The sequence below is a fragment of the Hyalella azteca genome, unplaced genomic scaffold (genome assembly GCF_000764305.2).
Source record: "Hyalella azteca isolate HAZT.00-mixed unplaced genomic scaffold, Hazt_2.0.2 contig8798, whole genome shotgun sequence".
NCBI lineage: Eukaryota > Metazoa > Arthropoda > Malacostraca > Amphipoda > Hyalellidae > Hyalella > Hyalella azteca.
Genome location: NW_025938883.1, coordinates 1,954 through 22,328, shown reverse-complemented (window position 1 = coordinate 22,328; position 20,375 = coordinate 1,954). Strand labels below are relative to the sequence as shown.

The following is a 20,375-nucleotide window of genomic DNA, read 5'->3' as shown; positions in this document are numbered from 1 at the left end:
TAAAGACAACATGCTCATATGTTGCGTGTTGCATGCCGCATGTTCATGCAGCCGAGTGTTGCACATATGTTGCGTTCTGCATGCCGTATGTTCATACAGTCAAGTGTTGCTCATATGTTGCGTTCTGCATGCCGCATGTTCATACAGTCAAGTGTTGCTCATATGTTGCGTTCTGCATGCCGCATGTTCATGCAGCCGAGTGTTGCACATATGTTGCGTTCTGCATGCCGTATGTTCATACAGTCAAGTGTTGCTCATATGTTGCGTTCTGCATGCCGCATGTTCATGCAGTCAAGTGTTGCTCATATGTTGCGTTCTGCATGCCGCATGTTCATACAGCCGAGTGTTGCACATATGTTGCGTTCTGCACGCCGCATGTTCATGCAGTCAAGTGTTGCACATATATGTTGCGTTCTGCACGCCGCATGTTCATGCAGCCAAGTGTTGCACATATGTTGCGTTCTGCACGCCGCATGTTCATGCAGCCAAGTGTTGCACATATGTTGCGTTCTGCACGCCGCATGTTCATGCAGCCAAGTATTGCACATATGTTGCGTTCTGCACCCCGCATGTTCATATACAGCCAAAATAAAGATACTCTGTTGAAAATAAAGGATCTGTCGACTAATTAGTTCTATCCATCGACAGATGAACTTAAAAATTTTTATGCTATTTTTCTCATGTGCTTAAATGCTTGAGGTTTTCAACAGTGGTCGCAGTTATGAGAATCTCTTTCATTCTTTTTTTACAATAACGTGATTAAAGTGAGACTGTTATCTCTGTATAGCGAGCGAATGCTGGAATGTTGATGTTGCCGTAGACATGTGTCATGCATGCTGCACAATCTCGTGAATATTAAGATGTTCAAAATCTCATGTAAATTTTGCTAACAATCATGCACTCGATGTTAATGGGACTAAAAACAGCTACGTATGCACTTTTGTATCGAGTGTGTCATCTTGACCCAGTTTGGCTTATCAAAAGGACATTAATGCTACCTACGTCTGCAACATCAATGCCATATCTTAATATGTTGCAACATGTTGATCTGATCCACGCTCCCTTCTCGAGTATGCGGCGATATGTTGCCATGGAGACGTGTCAAGTAATTCAGTGTATGAGGGGAAGCTTTTGTCAGACGATGTAGCTCAACCATAGTGCCATTCAAGCCGCTAAATTTATGAGGAAAAATAAGATTTAATTGTTAAAAATCTCATTCTTGAAGACGTGGCCAAGATTTTTCTCGTATGTACATTATAGAAGAAACAGGACGTATGGCTTTCTGTATCACAGGTGGCGTATAGGTGGCTTTTGTGTGGCCAACCGTGCGCCGGCCATAATGTAGCTTGAATCTTGTAAATGATTTCCGTCGTGGGGGCGAATATTTATTCTTATTGTTTGATTGCAATATGGCTGTTATTTGTGATGTCAATTGTACATCGATGTTGTGATGCGAATATAACAATAACATCACTTGGAGCACATCGCTGGTGGGTAATGTTTTGGGTTCTGATTGCCTTTTGATAAAAATGTCGAGGAATGGATCAATGTTTTTATTGTTATTGTATTATTGAAATTACTATTACAATAATTATTGTAACATTGAGATATTTAATTTTGTAATTATTGATATAGCATAATTAGTACATTAAGATGGTGGCGCCTCTAAACGAATTTTGTACAATGAAGTAATGCAATGTGCAGCTGAATATTACATTAAGGTTTCCTAGAATCGTGTTGTGATGTAGCAGACGCTCGGTGCGTGATGTCCTGAGTGTGATGAGGTGATGACGACTGCCTTTTCAGAGCACCTGTGATGATGTGAATCTCTATTGAGGATCATATGCATTTGAAGAATTTTGTTTGCTCGCGTGTCTTGCTCTGGCGTGTCTGCAAGCTTGATGATAGCTTAGCTTACATTTCTCAGGGAGAGGGAGAAGTAATCTATGTATAGAAGTAATCTATGTATAGAAGCAATCTATATATATAAATAATCTATGTATAATGCAGTACCGGCGTAATATACCGACGTGATCACGCTGCGTATTATATATATCGCGTGTATTTATACCTCATCTGGAATGTGGATATATGTGTTTTGCTGCGGTGCAACTCTGGAATGGTGATATATATATGGCATACAAATATCAAATCGGTTATGCAAATAAATATTTTAATATCATATACCTACAAGTATCATTTTCCGACAAAAGTACCTGATATCTGGAGACCTAAAATTAGGACTATATCTTCGATGTTTAACTCGGCAGATTATTTTGAACCAAGCCAGTTAAAGGCTTAATCGGTAAATAGTAAGAGCAAATAGTAATAGTAGTAAATAGATAAGGCAATATTCCTATAATTCCACAATGACGTGAATCACGCACCTTACTTCAACAACGACAACAACAAAGGCCACATTCTCGCACAACTGTACATTTCATCTATAGAACCCTAATACAATTTTATGTGTTTATTTTGTTATTATTTTCTTTTTTATTCTACGCAGAAATTATCGTGTCGTCTGGTACAATCTTACCTTTGAGAGCACGTTGCATATTACTGCATATTATTACACGTTGCATATTACTGCATATTATTACACGTTGCATATTACTGCATATTATTACACGTTGCATATTACTGCATATTATTACACGTTGCATATTACTGCATATTACTACACGTTGCATATTACTGCATATTACACGTGTCATATTATACAACACGGCCTTGTATGTAGAAGTTAACATGTATGTTATCATGTTGGCAATATAGCGAGATGTTTATATAGCGTCACGACGTTCTTATCTCTTAACATATCCTCCCCCTGCGCACGTCTCATGATTTATACGAGCAGGTGACAAAACAGCGAACTGATATGACCGCAACACGTGCCAATATGTACGGTCATGCTACGATATGTACGGTCATGCTCCAATATGTACGGTCATGCTACAATATGTACGGTCATGCTACAATATGTACGGTCATGCACAGTCATGTGCCAGTTTGCACGGCCAATATAACAGAAATCAATATTTCAATCGATTAATTTTTTGAGCTCTACTCACGAGCGCATTCAAAGCTCTATACTATCTAAAGTTTTCATAGCTCTCGTCATTATAACGCGTTCATAACAATAGTCACTAAGATATTCATAGCTCTAGTTACTAGCGTGTTACTCGTACAGTCGTACTAGCGTGATACTCGTACAGTCGTACTAGCGTGATACTCGTACAGTCGTACTAGCGTGATACCCGTACAGTCGTACTAGCTTTCGTTACTAACGTATTTCTAGCTCTAGCCACTAGCGTTTGACTAGCTCTAGTCACCAGCGCTTGACTAGACTAGCATAGTACTAGCTCTAGTCACTAGCTCATAGCTCAGGCATAAGCGGCCTCTAACTACTTCAAGTCGCTCTAAGCGACATTAAATTCGCAGTGAGGCAAGGCCTTCTGGCGCAATGGATAACGCGTCCGCCTACGGAGCGGAAGATTCCAGGTTCGACCCCTGGGAAGGTCGGTTCTTTTTACCTTTTTTTTATTTTTAGGTTGCTTACAACGTCTGTTTGGTCGAAGATCCATAAATAAAAGTTGGAAATTTGAAGCTGTATATGAAATACGTATTATGCAACCAATGCATTAACAATCACCATGGTTCAGAGGAAATTATTTCTCGTCGTAGTCAGGTTTTCATATTGGAATGCGTTGTGGGTACATTTTTTTAAAATGGATTTCGGTTTTCGTTTTCTTTTACATTCGTCGACTCGCTGAGGAAATTCTGCCATGAACATCAGAATATTTTTAATTTTCGGCCCCAAATTGAATAATTCTCGAAGAGAAAATTTGCCGCTGTTCACCAGCCTCAACTTTGAAGATTTTTTTTTTGTTCATATACCAGAGTCTCTGAAGCAATAAGCGCTCAGGAGTAGCATCATCACACGCAACGTTCCTCCCGACGCATGCAAATGATTTACGTTAAACGCACGCCTGCTAATAACGTCTGTGTCACTACCGCCGCCCGTTACAACCGCCGCCCGTCACAACCGCTGCCCGTCACACGCCGCGTCACAACCGCCGCCCGTCACAACCGCCGCCCGTCACACGACGCGTCACAACCGCCGCCCGTCACAACCGCCGCCCGTCACACCCGCCGCCCGCCACTCGATGTTATCGGAACACTTCCGCTGATCTGCCAATCTGAGGCCGGTCGTTTGTTCNGCCCGTCACAATCGCCGCCCGTCACAATCGCCGCCCGTCACAACCGCCGCCCGTCACAACCGCCGCCCGTCACAACCGCCGCCCGCCACTCGATGTTATCGGAACACTTCCGCTGATCTGCCAATCTGAGGCCGGTCGTTTGTTCGTCTTCTGTCGTAGAGCGAAGTGCCTCTGGCAGCTCTAACAACATAACCTTTGATGAAACAAACTACATATTTTGTGACACTCTTACTCTAAGCTGATATGTGCCTGCGCATGCTTTATCTAAATAAGTATGCCAATGCGACTCGAGCTCGATAGTGCCACTTACTTGTCGCCCAATGCCTAAAAATTGGATATATGTGTAACTTTTTTTACAGCTAGAATATTCAAATTAATTGCGCTCACAATTGCAATGTTCTAGGTATTAAATGTTATTAGTTTAAATGATAAAAAATGTCTGGCGATCAGATTCAAAACGTTGCGATGGCCGGGAATCGAACCCGGGTCAACTGCTTGGAAGGCAGCTATGCTCACCACTATACCACCATCGCATGCTCTACTAGCGGCGTGGGGCGCTATATATTTTGATTTATTGAATTTAAAAAGTCCAACATTGCGCATTTTGAAAGCCTAGCATTGCTCATATTAAAAGCTTGTATCCTGCACAGATGCTCTCATTAAGACACCAGCATTGCTCACATTAAAAGCTTGAATATTGCACAGATGTTCTCATTAAGACACCAGCATTACTCTCATAAAAGCTTGTATCGCGCAGATGCTCTCATTAAGACACCAGCATTGCTCTCATTAAAAGCTTGTATCCTGCACAGATGCTCTCATTAAGACACCAGCATTGCTCTCATTAAACGCCCTGCTTAACTCTGGTTGCACTCACCTTATCTCTAGCATACCAAGTAGCCTCGCTAGTCTCGTATATTTATGAGCTAAAGAAACGGAACATTTTTCCTCAGGTTAGTGTGCAGTGGAACGCGTTAGTTCATCGCTACAATGTGTGTGTACTGATGGTCTTGGGCCGTCAGAACCTCTTGAAATATTGGCCCCCGTCCGACCCTACAAGTGCAATGTAGCCGTTTGGAAAGCTGCTGCTTTGGCTGCCATGGGATTTGTAACAGTGGTGAATACGGATTTATTCGTTATAATGCTATTCGTACCTAATTGGGTCTGGTACGAGAGTTGCCGTTAGAAGACTGTGCAGTAAATCTACGTTTGAGGAAGCATTAAACTACCTGCCTATAATGCTATTCGTACCTAATTGGGTCTGGTACGAGAGTGGCCGTTAGAAGACTGGAGTAAATCTACGTTTACAGGAACATTAAACTACCTGCCTTTAAGGCTATTCGTACCTAATTACCTGGTAACTTGAGTTACCGTTAGAAGTCTGTGGAGTAAATCTACGTTTACGGCCGGGAACATTAGACTACCTGCTTATAATGCTATTCGTACCTAAAGACCAGACTTGAGTTACCGTTATAGAAGACAGGTGAAAACTAGCGTCTGCGGATTCACTACCCGCCGTAAATGCTATTCGTACCTAAGGACATTGCAACTATAAATACTGTATATACCATGGATGAAACCTGCGTGTTAGGGTATATTGAGCGTCAGCAATGCTATTCGTACCTAAGGACATGATAACGATAGTTCCCGTTAATAGACTATAGATTAAATCTTCCCGTACGTTTACATTGACCGTTCATAATGTTATTTCTACCCCGAGGCTGGGTACCTAGAGTGGGAGAGCAGCCGTGCACCACCAAATCTAATATAATTGAATGGATGTGATCTTGCTGGTGGCTTGCGGCTGATAATGTTACAGTCCAGAAAAAAAAATCTTATAGGTACGTTCTTCAGGGAAGTGATTATGAAAGTCCATTCGAAGCACGGGAGTGGTGGTCTCCAATAGTCATCCCTCCTCTAGGGTTACCATCGGCAGACAAAGGATAAGGTCAATTGTTGATGATGAACTGCTTCACAATGCGTTCTAAAAAAACTATTAACCTACACATTTTATACGGCGACTACTTGGAAATTTAAATTAAACAAGTTTACGCTCAGTGACACTCAGATGTGACACTGGTTCTCAGTTGCACTTTGATGTGACACTGGTTCTCGGTGGCACTCAGATGAGACACTGGTTCTCAGTGGCACTCAGATGTGACACTGGTTCTCAGTTGCACTTTGATGTGACACTGATTCTCAGTTGTTATCAGTGGCACTCAGATGTGACTCTGGTTCTCAGTTGCACTTTGATGTGACACTGGTTCTCAGTGGCACTAGGATGTGACACTGGTTCTCAGTGACACTGATTCTCAGTGGCACTGGTTCTCAGCGGCACTAGGATGTGACACTGGTTCTCAGAAGCCTTCAGATATGTCACCGGTTTTCAGTGGCATTCAAATGTGAAATCGCTTCTCAGTGGCACTCAGATGTGACTTTGGTTCTCAGTGACACTCGTATATGTTATTTCTTCTTATTTATTTCACGACCTCAACTTCTATTTCTTGCGTTGCAGTTAGTGAAGCGTAAGGCAATTCTGGTATTAGAGTTATTTTACGAGCTTTAGTAACGTGGCCCTATGGCGCAATGGTAGCGCGTCTGACTCCAGATCAGAAGGTTGGGTGTTCGAGTCACTCTGGGGTCANGCTTCTATTTCTTGCGTTGCAGTTAGTGAAGCGTAAGGCAATTCTGGTATTAGAGTTATTTTACGAGCTTTAGTAACGTGGCCCTATGGCGCAATGGTAGCGCGTCTGACTCCAGATCAGAAGGTTGGGTGTTCGAGTCACTCTGGGGTCAGCTCTGTTTTGCTGACATCCTTCACGTTAACTGCACTGAACAAAGTGTATGTTTTCTTCAGAAAATTGTTCGGCGCAAATCTGGTCCTTCGGTTCTAATTTGATATACTAGAAATTCAAAAGCGAAGAAAACTCCACAAAAGTTCAGCATATCTCTATTGAAAACGTTTCGAAGACCAGCTCCATCGTCTGTTCGATAAATCTACAACACAAATACAATCAGAAAATTAATAAAGTGTGGAGTCATTTAATTTTCTAAATATCTAATCTAATTCTTGTTTTATTTATGATTTTAAATAAGAATCGAAATTAGATGCAATAATTTGGTTCGAATGTAGAACTTGTCACGGCGTTCGTACCTTGAGCGTGTCCCGTGATATTTGGTTAGTTCGGCTGAATAATTGTGTATAGAACAATGATATTTTAGGACATCAGCGGTTATACTAGCCTTTACTTTAAGTTCTGACTTCTGCTCCCACTTCTGATGTATACTACAGCTCCCACTTCTGACTCCTACTACAGCTCCCACTTCTGATTCATACCACAGCTCCCACTCGCAACAATGATCCCCAACAAACGTTTTTCATAGTCTAATACTATGATTTCTTATAAAACATATTCTGTTATTTTTTCAACGCATTTTATTCGTTATTCTACTTATTTATTCTACTTGTTTATTCATTATTTCCTTGTCCAGTAGCGCATGTATGTTAATTTAAATTATATTTACGTTCATTTTGTGTAAATTCTTCACTAGCCTCAATTTACGTCAGTTTCCCCTGGTGGACGTACGTTAAGTACGTCAGTTTCCCCTGGTGGACGTACGTTAAGTACGTCAGTTTTCCCTGGTGGACGTACGTTAAGTACGTCAGTTTCCCCTGGTGGACGTACGTTAAGTACGTCAGTTTCCCTGGTGGCCGTACGTTAAGTACGTCAGTTTCCCCTGGTGGCCGTACGTTAAGTACGTCAGTTTCCCTGGTGGCCGTACGTTAAGTACGTCGGTTTTCCCCACGTCTCATAAGAGGGGCTGTAGCTCAAATGGTAGAGCGCTCGCTTAGCATGCGAGAAGTACGGGGATCGATACCCCGCAGCTCCAGACTGTTGTTTTTTTAATTCAAATTCTATTTTAGTCGAAGAAGAAATAATTCAAGCTACGTTGTACGTAATTGAATTTTTCGCGTGTACAGTATCTTACAATGTAATCACAATATTAACATTTAATATTATGCTATTAATAAATTTTTATTTGAGAAATATAAGGAGGCACGTGGATTCAGATGAAGCTCATTAAGCCCTCATGTGAGGGTTGAGGCGTCATGTGAGGGCCAATCGCATACGCATGAGGCCGTGCATCCAATGACCCGTGCGCAACATATCATTCATGCGCAGCATTAATGCTGCACCACGCGCACCTGCCAACGCACTTCCTGCTACACTGTTGCGCACTGTGTGCCTCAGTGTAGTGCACATAAGCGTCAGGATAAGTTGTAGTTTTGTTGTCATTTCGTTTATTTGATCTCTGTTTAAACAGTCAATTTTCTTTTAAGCAAACATTCAGATCCTTTCAAACCCACAACATTAAACATGAAACTTTAATGGTTTTATTTGTATTTGGGGAATAGATTCCTTAGGGACTTGGCCAAATAATTCGGAATTATCAATTATGTCAATCAGGATTCGGGGTAACGGGCTTTTAAAATGTTGTGAATTACATACTATCTCGGGCAACATGGAGCTAAACTGTTTAGTCATTATAATAAAGAAGAACTTGAATCAAAACCACGTATTTTGCCATGTAATCGCATTAATTAAGGCTTTTGTGGTCTGTTTTCTTCAAGGCAAATGCATCCTCAAGCAGATTGAGTTTCTTCAATGTAAGATCACGAACTGCTGTCTGTTTTGCATGATTTCAAGTCGAGATAAACTCGTATATGATTGCTTTTATTACAATTTTAACTGCATTATAAACTATTTTATAGTTTGAACATCTCAAGCGTTGGCGCCCTGACTGCAAGCACTGAGGTCGCCGTGTGGGGTATCGGTTCTATGGTGTAATGGTTAGCACTTTGGACTCTGAATCCAACAATCCGAGTTCGAGTCTCGGTAGAACCTGCAAACTTTTTGCCCCCGTGGCGCCAGACCCGCGCGTGCTGCCGCATACACGCACATCTCTTGCTCATCAGCACCGCTATCATTACACTTGTTCATTCACGACCCGGACGCTGCATTCATACATGGAGAGTATTGGGTTCTCGGAATATATCTTGATGAGAGAAAATAGTGAATTGATGGTGAATTAGTGGGAAATAAACCTTTACCTACGAAAATTCTTTATTAAGGTTAATTAAGAAGAAACTACTACTTGCTCGGCCCGAATGATTTTTGATCGTGGTGATTTTGGTGCAGTGTAGCGTGGTGGGTGCAGTGTAGCGTGGTGGGTGCAGTGTAGCGTGGTGGTGCAGTGTAGCGTGATGGGTGCAGTGTAGCGTGGTGGGTGTAGCATGACTCAGCAGTTGGTGTGCAGGCCTCATTCAGCGGCCTGTTTGTTCTCCCCCTCTCCCCCACCCTCCTCTTGTAGCGAATTTTTTTTACGCAGAAAGCAAGCCTCTATTGGAAAGAAATCAAAGATTTAAATTTAAAAATTTACATTCCTCAAAGCTGGGTATCCGTTAAATTTTCGCAGAATCGATAGCAAAAGACAGTCAACTGTTCTTGGTTGACAGAAATACCGCAATTTACATGCATTTCTCCACTCATCAGAACACAATTGAAACAAAGTAGCAGGTTAGCTCCGGGATTATCATGGAGGTAGTACAGAGCTTGTTACCCGTTATCAATAGATCTAATATACGTCTAAGCAAATATCTTGCAAGTCTCACAAATCTCAGAATTTCATAAATTGAACATTTGATGAATTCTCACCTATAACTTATTTGCAATAAGTGCCCATTCGGTGCCTTTAGATACTCGATAAATAGGTTTTAGTTTTTGACATTCAAAGATCTATGGGTGAAGATAAAATTCAAAATCGCCAGGAAATGTATTTATTCCTTGGCACAGTGTTAAAAGTTAAAAGGAAATCAAAGACCGAAGTTATTTATTCATTTATTTATTGAAGAAAAGTTGTTACCCCGATGGCTCGAGGAAAAGCTCCACAAAAAAAGTAAAAAGGTTGTTGTAAAGGTTCAATTCCAGCCTCGGCTAGCATCCAGCCCATCAAAGTTGCTTAGTGACGCCTATATAGGCAACTATAGGCATTGGCTACATTCAAGGTGGCATGTCAAGTACATGCTTAAATCAATGAGCTGGTCACTCTCTCAGGAATTACCAAATCGCAATTTAATTTGGCGAGTGTATCACAGAGTTCAGTCACAAACAGGCCTCACGTTATTAAAAATCACTACATAAACGTTGTCCACTACCATTAATTTATATTATTATACCCTGTAATTTATGATATTATAGTATTATTATACCCTGCAATTTATGATATTATATTATAATTATGCCCTGCTATTATAATTAGGAAGCGAAACTCATTAAATTAAAGATGGGAGTATACGCAAGATAAGAGCACAATCTGTCCGCTCCTATCAAGGCAGGAGCTGCGGTAATTTACAGTAGCATCATGGCATGCAGGAGCGCTATTTCTTAAGCATCGCACTTCAAAATATCAGGTTAGGATTCTTTCTGTTAGCGTTGATTTACAACTCCTTACTATAACAGAGTACAAGTTGTCGAAATTATGAACTCGAAATCGAAGGTGGAAAGCGGAGTGCCACAAGGCTGCAGTGTTTTTCCCGATCCTCTTCCTCATTCACACTTCGACTCAAAACATACCTATATACGCATCTACATCTTCATTTGCGGACGATACAAGAGTGCTGAAGAGGATCACAGATGACCTGGTCTGCGAGAGATTACAGGATGACTTATGGACAATCTGCGATTGGGTTCTAGTGAATAATGTATGCAATCCAACGGCACGAAGCTCGTATATAATAATGAGAGGCAGAGTTGGTAAAGGGGTCGGGATGCTGCTGCATCGTTACTTGGTATCGAACAGCAAAGAAACTGAGGAGATCGAAGTGACTTATTCGTGAGCTTGGAGTGTTGTGAAGCCACATGATGTGGCAATGTCTACATGTGGCACTGTCTACATGTGGCACTGTCTACATGTGGCACTGTCTACATATGGCACTGTCTACATATGGCACTGTCTACATATAGCACTGTCTACATGTGGCACTGGCCACATGATATAACACCGGCCATATGATATAACACCGGTCACATCATGTGGCACTGACCACATCATGTGGCAATGACCACATGATGTGGCAGTGCCCCCCACTCAGTTGACAGTGATGACACACGTAACCCCCTGCCCCCCACACCCCGGCCTCCCGTTATCACGACACGTCGATGTTTACGACGCCGGCGCAACACTACCGCCCCGCGCCAATTAAGCGCGACCGTCCAGACGAGTACACTGAACTTGCCCGGCCGCCGCTCTGCTACCGCCTCCGGGGCATCAGCGGCGCGCTATTGGCGGACTATCAGCGTTATATAGGTGCAGTATTGGCGGACTATCGGCGCGCTATTGGCGGACTATCGGCGTTATATAGGTGCACTATTGGCGGACTATTGGCGTTATATAGGTGCACTATTGGCGGACTATCGGCGTTATATAGGTGCACTATTGGCGGACTGTCGGCGTTATATAGGTGCACTATTGGTGGACTATCGGTGTTATATAGGTACAATATTGGTGGACTATCGGTGTTATATAGGTGCACTATTGGCGATACATCGGCGTAATATCAGCATGCTGTCTGCAATCAATCTGTGCGCTATTGATGGAAAATTGACGCGCTCTAGGCTGATTATCGGAGTAAAATAGGTGGGCTATCGGCTTGCCTTCGAAAGTATTACTGGTCAACTTATAGGGCTCTTTGTAATACTTCTCTGAAGTAAAACTAAATATACAATGGTACTAATCCTGTATAAGCGTTTCATGAATAAGATTTCAAGTGTTGTACGTGCAGCTCACAACTCAGTGCTGATCATCATATGTATACATTTCAAAATTCTTGTTTGTACTTGGAACCTGGTCAGGACAAATATGTATATAGGGGCTTTACGAAGCGTATCCTGTATAATTATACTGTCCATATATTACACGGGCCTAAAAGTTTATGCTTAGTGAGAGAATTATAAAAAGGCATTGCAAAACTGGCAGGAGAGGATTACACCAAAAATCGTAATTTGATTTTTGAATTTGCAGTTATAAATTGAATTCAATAGATACAGATATTTTTCTCCAAATTTTAAAAATTAAGTTGAATGGGCATCTCTTCTCCTATGTCAAGTGTGGGTTTGCTTGATTCTTTAAGTTTATTACATCAGTTTTATTATTATCAACGAGACTTGGGATAGACTATAGAGGCAATTATAAAATACGGGATACCAGCTAGAATAGTTCGTCATTATACATTCACAGCCGAGTTTCATTGAATAATCCTACACTAAATCATGTGTATCACTTCTGTAAACGATGTTTATTGACTTATCTTACGCTGGATCTTGAGTGTCAGGTCTGTAAATTATTTTCAATTGCCTTATATTTCGCTGGATCGGTGTCACGTCTATAAAGGATGTTGCATCGCTCTTGATTTTCAAGGCGTGTTTTATCGCGTGCATATTAGGAATATTTTTGTGTTCAATTTGTTTCTGAGCCCCTGAAGTTTCGAAGAAGTTTCGAAAGTGAACTTCAGGTTCAAAGAAGTTTCGGTGAAGGTGAAGTTTCGAGAGAGAAGTTTCGAAATTACCCCTTATGATTAGCTTTTCATTCTGGTTATTTCTCTGTACAAATGTCCTATAGTTCGTTGTATTTCTCGCCTTAGTTGGGAAACGCTTTCAACCCTGTCTCGGAAATTGAATCACATAGTTAAAGGAAAAATCGCTCAAGAAAGTATATTATGTGAAATTATCAGGTTTTCAAAGCTAAAATTAGGAAGACATATCGCGGTTTGAGCGGCAGCGCCTGAATTAGCTGCTAATGCATTTGGTCCCTCCAAACACACGCGCGGTGCTCTTCCCAAGGATGTTAATTATGGATACCAGCAACACTACACTACCACTCTGATATAAGATATTCCACCACTCTGCTTCTCCACCACTCTGCTACTCCACGACCATGTTGCTCCACCACTCTGCTACTCCACCACTCTGCCACTCCACGACCATGTTGCTCCACGACCATGCCGCCCCACCTTATATACTTCCGTCTCCAAGTTTCAACAACGAGATCGAAAGAGTGCATAGTTCAATAACTGTTCCAAATACACACAATTCGATTACATTTATTAGCCAGTATGACCAACTTGTGCTGCTGGCTGCTATTTGTTTAGTATATATTTATAATATTGTTTTCATTCGGTACTAATTCATGGTCGGAAATATTCATATTTGTATTCTCCTTCATTTGTTCTCCTTACTTGGGCCTTCATAGATACGCAGCGTTCGAGACGACTCCTCAATAATAGCGGATACCACAACAGTATTGCCTGTTGATTTACCTCTTGAGTAAAATCAACACATAATCCTCTTATTAGGGCTGAATTTACATTTACCTGAGTTATACCTAGAGACAGGTTGGGTGGTCAGGCTCACTCGTACCTCACAGCTGCTCCCCAGCAGAATTTAACTGATCAGAGTTTCGTGAAGAAATTTTATATTTTTCCTGGAAGAATATGGCTGTTGTGAATCCATCACGATGCTTGTTCTGATCTAGCGCTGCTTGACACTCGTACCTTGCTGTGGTGTCAGCTCGGTGTGATGTAGTGGTGATGATCACCACACTAACCAACACCTATCATCACTGAGCATCACCACACCCAGCTCATGAGGGTGGTTACATGTGCGAGATGATGTCGATGATACCGGGAGTGAGAAGGTTATGCCCGGTACTGACTGAGAATGAAGGTGAAAATTATGATGAATTATTGTAATACTCATGTTGGGTTATGTTGATGACGAGAAGGATGTATTAAGAAATGAAGCTGCGAATTAGGGAAATTAGAACTCTGCATCCCAGAGCTGCGATGTCTGAGTTGCCTGAGACCAGCTGATCGCTGTAAAATCTGAGCTCGCGTGTTAGTTCGGCCGTCACCAGCCCCTGGTTCCGTGATCACTTCAATGACACATTTGCGTGACTGACACGCCCCAGGCATCAAGAATGTTCTTGAAGCAAGAGGCGGCTTTCAGGTGGCCGGTTAAAAGCCAGCTGGCAGCCGGAGCTAACATGCATTTGCACTCTCCCATCCCAACCCATATCCCTTAGTTAGGTTAGGTTAGGTTTTTTAGGTTTAGGTTTTTTTTTAAATCGGTCTTATACACAACAGACCATTTCTTTGACAACGAACAGACAGGTAATAAAGCCATTGGCCATTTATTTTGCATCGTCGCACGACCGCCCGGTCACTGTGCGCCACGATGTGTCATGTGCTCTGGCCAGCGTTCACGGTCCGGCCTGTGATGGAGGAGGATATAGGCTAAAACTACTCGAAAGCATCTGGCGAGTAATTTCTGCGCTTTGCGGTTCCCGCATAAACCAATGGACATGTCTTGACTTATCCAATTAATGCTCGATTGCTATAGCAGAAATCATGACTTAGTGTACGGAATTTTCACTGCATATTTGGGTTCTTCACACGTACGTATCTAGCATAAAAATTTTCATTCAGAAATGCATTGTACACCGGCTGATGTAGCGTCTCAAAGCGATGTTGGATGCAGTAACGATGTTCACTGACGGGCCTTGAGTTATGCTGATGAGGATGAAGTGTTTATGAATTTGTGATAATGTTACTCATTTGTGATGATGGTAATCATTTGTTATGATGTTACTCATTTGTTATGCGGTTACTCATTTGTTAGAAGGTTATGATGACGTTCAGCTCTTCTCCCAGTTACAATAATGATGATGCATGTAATGTGCATGTTCAATATGATGGCTGATGATAGTGATGAAGTTGATAGTACTCGTTCATCATGATAACAATGATGATCGTTTGAGTGGCAGGAAAATTTCAATTTCTACGGACATATTTATCATTATATTTACTCGTGATCATCATATATGCTATACAAAGAATATCAACAACATTCGCTCCATCGTCTTCAGGATCCGTTTTTCCCGAGTTGTGAAAATATACATGAAGTTCAGTAATGTTTGGCACAAATAACATATACGCGCATTGTTTTGGCTCAATGCGTCCGTACTGAATTAACGAGTTGCTCGCTGCATTGCACTACTTTCAAACTCGGTAAACTGGATTCAATTATGTCATACTTGAATCAAATTACATTAATATCATTTCGGGCTACATTTTTTTCTGATCGTATTCAATGCAGTGCCCGCCACTGACAATCTCGGTTTTAGAACTTCATTTCTACAAATATTTACGGAATTTCAGTATCAACCTCTGTAGGAAGTAAATTCACCTTCAACTTTCCTTGAAATAAGCTTTTTATTCAGCGTCCTCTGTTGCCTCCATAATAACTTCTAACGAATTACTAGCCAATGCTTAACCGGCCATAATTGGGCTGTCCTGAGCGCCGCGGGGTCATTGGGGTCGAGCGATGCTCAGTTGATGACGCCGTGTTGCTGTGCGACCTCAGGTACCGTTATTCCTCCGCCCCAACATAACTATTATTATTATTAATATTATTAAATATACATTTATTCATGTGTTTATTAGTTTTAGATGGCAAAAATTGTTGATTTATACGCGTGCGATTAATGACCAGAGAATGCCTTGGGATCTACCAACGTCATCTGAAGAATTGTCCGACTCTTCGATAATTTAAATCAACGAATTCTCTGGTCATTAATCGCACGCGTATAAATCATGTGTTTATATATACTTGTCTGAGTTTGGTGTGTGTGTTTGAAAGCCTGGCAGCACAAAAATATAAGGGCTGTAGGGGTGCGTGTTGGGATATTGCCTGGACTTGAAATTATACTCATATAGTGGGAGAATAAAAAAAGATTGGATCAAGATTTGGAATTTAAATTTCAAATTGGTATTTACGAATTTATTAGCTTATTTATAAAAAGTGTGAACGATAATATTTTTTCACATTAGTAAAATAGTATCGAATGGTGATCTATGTAAATCTGTGTTTGGACGTGTCTTTCTTTGAATAGTACACCTCAGCTTCATTGTTATTAATGGCATTCGGTATAGCGGGATCCGGAAATTACAGGGAGTATTGATCACGGGCAATGCATGCAAGTTTGTGTTCATCATTACAGAAAAGTGAGCCATAGACAAACTTGGATGAGTACGCACAGTTTAAAAATAGATTTCTATTATTCTTCTGTTAGACTCATGTTCCACGGCTCACTTGCGTCTCTGAATCATTCACCGAGTGTGAGAAGTTTTATCTGAAGCTTATTTGCTTCTTTGGACGAAAGCTGGACAAATAACTAAACGATGCTTTAAATGAATTCTCTAATGTCATTGCCATTTGCTAACTAGTTTCTGACGTTTATTCTGCCTTGTATATTACAGGAATAATTTATTGAAGTTTCATTTTAGTTAAGTATGAGTATATTGCCTCTAATTGTTGTTGCTATATGTGAACGATTAATAGCTCGTTTTTTTCTAACTCGGTATATTTATTTATTTATCACATAGTATTTAGGCGACATCGAGTGTTGGTGAGGTCTTTATATATCAAGAATATGATATTTATTTGAATAAAAGAATTAAATGTTTATTATTTATCACGTGGTATTTAGATGACGAGTGCTGGTGAGGACGTCGTATCAAGAATGTCTTCCCAGACTATTCGTCAATTTTATGACCTAAGAAAATGTACGTATTTTCTCTCAGTTTAAATCGCACAAAGAAGAGATTTTAATGTTGTATGTGAACTGAAAAAAGTTAAGTACGGCACCTAAAAAAAATTTGCAATTGAAAGGCCAATGCAGCATCAGATTTGAAGCATTTCGTCTTTTTCAATAGGCAAGTTCATTGGCCATGATGTGGAGGACGATTCTTTCCACATTGAAATAATTTTTTTAGAAATATTGTTTTCCCCTGACAAAAACTATAACGAGAAATAAGTTAATCAGTCCGTAGTCGTCACGTGACCTATACGACTCGCCGCAATCCCTCGCTATTTTTTCTCAGATTTATGGGATTTATTATGAGGATTCATCTTATGATTCAACGGATTTATATTTACCTATAATATCGAGGCCATCCAATTAATGCGTCATCGGTTAGGGACAGTTTCAAGAGTTCGCTAAATTTACTTTTTTTGCCCAAAATATTCTGAAGTGCTGTCAAAATTTCTATGTTCTTCTGTCGATTTCACAAATGCTGTTCTTGCGCCAAAGCTAAACATTCTCCAAGTTACCCGAATTATACGCCCTGATGTTTCCAGAACATTTTTCTTTCTGTTTACACCAACGATCTCATCACCTCAGTTGCTCTGAGACTTTTGTCCTACAGCAGAAGGAGGAACTTGAGCAAATAACTTCCTTGATCTTCTGCCAATTCCTGCTACTAAATCAGAGTTCTACTATGGACAGCCAATCGTCGGCCAGTCAGTGGCCACACAAAACACATCCATGATTTTCCCACGTGTAGGTCACACGACCGCGTGCTGCATGTCAGGATCCAGACCGCGGCTCGTCTCAACGCGTCATCGCGTTCACGACTGCGATTCCTTAGTAGTTTTTATTTTAGTAGCCATGAGGAAAATAAGAATAATATCGGCCTACATTGTCCTCCAGCAGCGTCTGGCGCGGCGCCAAGAACACTGCTCGAGTTTTGGGAAGTGTTCTTCACAGGATACAAGACTTAAGCCTATACCCCGTATGTCACTCTCCGGGAACATAACTTTCAATTTAAATTATACGTAAACTAATGAGTGTAGCAACCTGAGGACGTTTGTACGCAACAGAGAACATTTTAAAGTTGTCGTAAGAGGCGGCAACCATCAGTGCAAGTCATTTTGCCCTCACAAGAACGTATCCTTTGCGGGAAGTAGGCGCGTGACAATATTGCTCCGGTTACTCGTGTCAGGCGGTAGAGGGTTAAAGGATGTTAATTACGAGATGTAAGTTCTCTGTGATGTCCTTAACGGGATACGAGCTTTAAAGGATGTTCATTGTTCATCACGGAATGCAACTCTGCTGGAGTTATGGAATATGTTCATCAAGGCTGGGTTTTGAGCGTCTCAATGTTAAAATTTGTGTGCAATGTTCAAATTTCATGTTGACATCAACATGACACAGCTTCATATGTCTCAGGGTATCTAGCTTACCTGCTTTATTGGGTTCATTGTAACTGCAGTTCGGTTTGGCTTTATCGATGTCTTTTGTGCTTGTTTATTTGTGTGTAGTGGTGACTTCAGGCAGCGGCCATTTCAGGCAACCACCACTTCAGGCAGTCACCACTTCAGGCAGCCACCACTTCAGGCAGCCACCACTTCAGGCAGCCACCACTTCAGGCAGCGACCACTTCAGGCAACCACCACTTCAGGCAGCCACCACTTCAGGCAGCCACCACTTCAGGCATCTACCATTTCAGGCTACGAACACTTCAGGCAGCGACCGCTTTGCATTTAGATTGCAAGCCATTACTAATTAATTGAAATCCAGTCCTGAGCGGCACATCAAAGGTCTGTGTTCGATCGCTCGTGGTTGTGAAGCCTCGCCATGTTTATGGTCCAGTTCTTGTCTGAACTGTTTGTTGATTTAAGGAAACCCATTAAATTTAAAGATATTCTATTATCATGATACATTGCAGGATAGATAATTTGACGGTGGGTAGTTCCAGATGAAAAAAATAGATATAGAAACTATCCGGGCGATTTATAATAAATGAAACAAGTTTTTAATACAAAAGAATCAATACAAAATATTGGAACAACGGTATTATATTTTTTGTGTTGAGCGCAGTCTTCATTTTAGAGTCTTCATTTTAGCTAGGGGCATTCAGTTGGGGCCGTATTTTAGATGCGTTATCAGCGGCCACCCATGATGGAGTTTCTAGGTACGGCGAGTTATTTTCTGTGTGTGTGGTAATACCAGGTTACACCAGGCTACAGTTACTTGCTGCTACACCAGGCTACAGTTACTTGCTGCTACACCAGGCTACAGTTACATGCTGCTACACCAGGCTACAGTTACTTGCTGCTACACCAGGCTACAGTTACATGCTGCTACACCAGGCTACAGTTACATGCTGCTACACCAGGCTACAGTTACTTGCTTGGTATTTTGATTGTTGAATTTATTTCTCTCGAAACCTCCGACTTAATCATGGCCTTCTTACGCTTGTAATTATTTCATAGGTTATTATTTTAATGGGGCGGCCAACGTGGCGGGGTGAACGATACCGGCGCAATGTATTTGCGATACCGGCGCGATATCTCGGTATGATGCCGGTGCGATGCCGCTGCGTTATACGGGCGTGATGTATGATGCCGGCATCATACCAGCATCGGTATCATGTCGGCGCAATGTTGATGTGATGCCGACGCGATGTCGTTACGATGATAGCGTGATGCCGATGCGATGGCGGTGTGATGCCGATGCGATGACGGCGTGATGCCGATGCGATGGCGGTGTGATGCCGATGCGATGGTGGTGTGATGCCGATGCGATGACGGCGTGATGCCGATGCGATAGCGGCGTGATGCCGATGCGATGGCGGCGTGATGCAAGTGTGATGCAGGCTTTTTACTGTTGTGATGCCGAACAACCGGCTTCTGATGCACCCTTGCCATAATTGACGATTATGGGAGCATCGTATAAATAATCCGATGGCCTGCAGTGACGCATCATCAATCATGTTCGATGAAGTATATTTACTTAGGAAATGTTTTATGGGACACAAATATATTTTTTAATCGTGCGTTTTACCCTAATTTAAGGGAATTTACTTGAGAAATTTATAACGTTAATAATCCGTGTTATATGAGGCCGCGATAATTATTGTGTGCCTCACATTTGTGTCTCGTGAAGCGAAGTATTTGAGATTGGTTGTAATGAAACGTATATTGGTTGAGATTAGTTATATGAAACGGATAACGTATACATATAATATTGCCAGTCAAATTACTGAGTCAAAATCATTACGCTTGATGATAACATGATGTGCTTTCTGGATAGCGACTAAATTAAGAAGTGAAAGTTTGTATTGGAATAATAGATTTATTCATATGTGTTGTGTTGATTTTTGTCCCTGAAAATAGGACTGGACTATTGTAAAGATAGAAGGAAAGTACAATGGTAGCTTGTTTTGCATTGAAACTGCAAAGCAATTGGGCG

The 20,375-nt window shown here is 41.4% G+C and overlaps 6 non-coding genes across 6 annotated transcripts; 5 read left to right on the top strand and 1 right to left on the bottom strand.

Annotated features, from left to right (window-relative positions):
* The first annotated feature begins 3,452 nt into the window (after positions 1–3,452).
* On the top strand, positions 3,453–3,525 carry Trnar-acg. Its single transcript has one exon. It is a non-coding gene; the product is annotated as a tRNA-Arg (tRNA).
* A 1,159-nt stretch (positions 3,526–4,684) lies between these two features.
* Trnag-ucc lies at positions 4,685–4,756 on the bottom strand. Its single transcript has one exon. It is a non-coding gene; the product is annotated as a tRNA-Gly (tRNA).
* Positions 4,757–6,795: 2,039 nt separating this feature from the next.
* Positions 6,796–6,867, top strand: Trnaw-cca. The gene has a single exon. It is a non-coding gene; the product is annotated as a tRNA-Trp (tRNA).
* An 80-nt stretch (positions 6,868–6,947) lies between these two features.
* Positions 6,948–7,019, top strand: Trnaw-cca. The gene has a single exon. It is a non-coding gene; the product is annotated as a tRNA-Trp (tRNA).
* Positions 7,020–8,041: 1,022 nt separating this feature from the next.
* Trnaa-agc lies at positions 8,042–8,114 on the top strand. Its single transcript has one exon. It is a non-coding gene; the product is annotated as a tRNA-Ala (tRNA).
* Positions 8,115–9,058: 944 nt separating this feature from the next.
* Trnaq-cug lies at positions 9,059–9,130 on the top strand. The gene has a single exon. It is a non-coding gene; the product is annotated as a tRNA-Gln (tRNA).
* The last annotated feature ends 11,245 nt before the right edge of the window (positions 9,131–20,375 follow it).